The sequence below is a fragment of the Gopherus flavomarginatus genome, chromosome 16 (assembly GCF_025201925.1).
Source record: "Gopherus flavomarginatus isolate rGopFla2 chromosome 16, rGopFla2.mat.asm, whole genome shotgun sequence".
Taxonomy (NCBI): Eukaryota; Metazoa; Chordata; order Testudines; family Testudinidae; genus Gopherus; species Gopherus flavomarginatus.
Window position 1 is genome coordinate 11,546,214 of NC_066632.1, and position 2,808 is coordinate 11,549,021.

Consider the following 2,808-nt stretch of genomic DNA (forward strand, 5'->3'; position numbering starts at 1 on the left):
GCAGCAACTTCTGCCAGAATCCCTCTACTCCAGCAGCAGGAGCAGGCAGGGGACAGGCCCATGCTGCTTTTTGTCAGGCAGGGATGCACCACAGCAGAGGGGAGGGGTGCCAGGCAGGGGCCAGGGGAAGAGACTCAACTCCAAATATTGCTGGAGCAGGGCCCCCAGCCCTGAATGTTCCTGGAGCACGAGCACCACAAATGTATATAACCTGCCGCCTATGACCACAAGCCAACACAAGGTCCCACTGAGATTTGAACTCAGATTACAGGATTCAGAGTCCTGAGTGCTGCCCATTACACCATGGGAGCAGCTTGTGCTGCCTTCTCTGCACATCGGTGACCCTCATGGGGCTGCTTGTGTAAGGGGGCTCTTGGCCCTTTACTAAAACTTAGTGTGTGTGTGTGGGGGGGGGTTGGTTGGCTAGTTCCCAGCACCAATAGAAGGGGGAAGGATCAATGGGAAATCAGGGCCCTGAGACTGACAGTCCCCAGGGACAATGGGGAGAGGCCAAAGCTCCAAGTTAGCTGCACTGACAGGCCAGGCAGTGTAATGAGGGAGTCACCAGGCCAGGGGGTCCCATCCTCCATGTGAGCTGGAACTGCCTGGGTGAGAGTGGGGCAGAGCTAAGGAGAGAGCAGGAGCCCGAGAAGAGCCGGGGAGCAGAGCTGTGCAGGTGTAGTGCCAGAAACTGCTGCATGTAGGAATTTGCAACCTGTAGCAGTTACTGATACCTGAGGTTGTTCTTATTTGCTGACTTGTCCTAATTGGCTAAAACTTGACAGTGGTTTCTCTAGCAAAGGCCAGTCCCTGGCCCCTTGGTCCAGACATCCTCCTTCATATCAGGCTAGGGTGACCAGATGTCAAAGATGAAATATTGGGATGTGGGGGGCGGAGCAAAAAAAAAAAAGCCAGAGGGCCCCCCTGCCGCCAAGCGGAAGTGGCATAACTCCATCTCCAACCAATTCTTGGCTCCAACCTCTGCTACACTCCCAGCTCCCCCATCCTCTCACTCCTGGGCCCAGCCTGGGCTCCAAGCTCTGCAGCCGAGCCATAATGGCCCTTCCTGCGGGATAAGGGCGCTGCCTCCTCTTCCTGGGAGATTAGGGCGCTGCCTTCTCTCCCTAGCTCTGCGAGACCACTGGGGAGCGACCATTCCTGCGGGATTAGGGTGCTGTCTTCTCTCCCTAGCTCTGCGAGACCACTGGGGAGCGGCCCTTCCTGCGGGATTAGGGCGCTGCATCCTCTCCCTAGATCGGTGAAACCATTAGGGAGCGGCCCTTCCTGTGGGTTGGGGCGCTGCCTCCTCTCCGTAGCTCTGCGAGGGACTGGGAGCGCCCTTCCTGCGGGATTAGGGCGCTGCCTTCTCCTCCTAGCTCTGCAAGACCACTGGGAAGCGGCCCTTCCTGCGGAATTGGGCGCTGTCTTCTCTCTATAGCTCTGCGAGACAACTGGGGAGCGGCCTTCCTGTGGGATTAGGGCGCTGCCTTCTCTCCCTAGCTCTGGGAGACCACTGGGGAGCGGCCCTTCCTGCGGGATTAGGGCGCTGCCTTCTCTCCCTAGCTCTGCGAGACCACTGGGGAGCGGCCCTTCCTGCGGGATTAGGGCGCTGCCTTCTCTCCCTAGCTCTGCGAGACCACTGGGGAGCGGCCCTTCCTGCGGGATTAGGGCGCTGCCTTCTCTCCCTAGCTCTGCGAGACCACTGGGGAGCGGCCCTTCCTGCGGGATTAGGGCGCTGCCTTCTCTCCCTAGCTCTGCGAGACCACTGGGGAGCGGCCCTTCCTGTGGGATTAGGGCGCTGCCTTCTCTCCCTAGCTCTGCGAGACCACTGGGGAGCGGCCCTTCCTGCGGGATTAGGTTGCTGCCTTCTCTCCCTAGCTCTGCGAGACCACTGGGGAGCAGCCCTTCCTGCGGGATTAGGGCGCTGCCTTCTCTCCCTAGCTCTGCGAGACCACTGGGGAGCGGCCCTTCCTGCGGGATTAGGGCGCTGCCTTCTCTCCCTAGCTCTGCGAGACCACTGGGGAGCGGCCCTTCCTGCGGGATTAGGGCGCTGCCTTCTCTCCCTAGCTCTGCGAGACCACTGGGGAGCGGCCCTTCCTGCGGGATTAGGGCGCTGCCTTCTCTCCCTAGCTCTGCGAGACCACTGGGAGCGGCCCTTCCTGCGGGATTAGGGCGCTGCCTCCTCTCCCTAGCTCTGCGAGACCACTGGGGAGCGGCCCTTCCTGCGGGATTAGGGCGCTGCCTTCTCTCCCTAGCTCTGCGAGACCACTGGGGAGCGGCCCTTCCTGCGGGATAGGGCGCTGCCTTCTCTCCCTAGCTCTGCGAGACCACTGGGGAGCGGCCCTTCCTGCGGGATTAGGGCGCTGCCTTCTCTCCCTAGCTCTGCGAGACCACTGGGGAGCGGCCCTTCCTGCGGGATTAGGGCGCTGCCTTCACTCCCCAGCTCTGCGAGACCACTGGGGAGCAGCCCTTCCTGCGGGATTAGGGCGCTGCCTTCTCTCCCTAGCTCTGCGAGACCACTGGGGAGCGGCCCTTCCTGCGGGATAGGGCGCTGCCTTCTCTCCCTAGCTCTGCGAGACCACTGGGGAGTAGCCCTTCCTGCGGGATTAGGGCGCTGCCTTCTCTCCCTAGCTCTGCGAGACCACTGGGGAGCGGCCCTTCCTGCGGGATTAGGGCGCTGCCTCCTCTCCCTAGCTCTGCGAGACCACTGGGGAGCGGCCCTTCCTGCGGGATTAGGGCGCTGCCTTCTCTCCCTAGCTCTGCGAGACCACTGGGGAGCGGCCCTTCCTGCGGGATTAGGGCGCTGCC

At 61.9% G+C, this 2,808-nt stretch overlaps 1 non-coding gene across 1 annotated transcript; it reads right to left on the bottom strand.

Moving 5' to 3' along the window:
* Window positions 1-239: 239 nt before the first annotated feature.
* Window positions 240-311, bottom strand: TRNAQ-CUG (transfer RNA glutamine (anticodon CUG)). Its single transcript has one exon. It is a non-coding gene; the product is annotated as a tRNA-Gln (tRNA).
* Window positions 312-2,808: the final 2,497 nt, after the last annotated feature.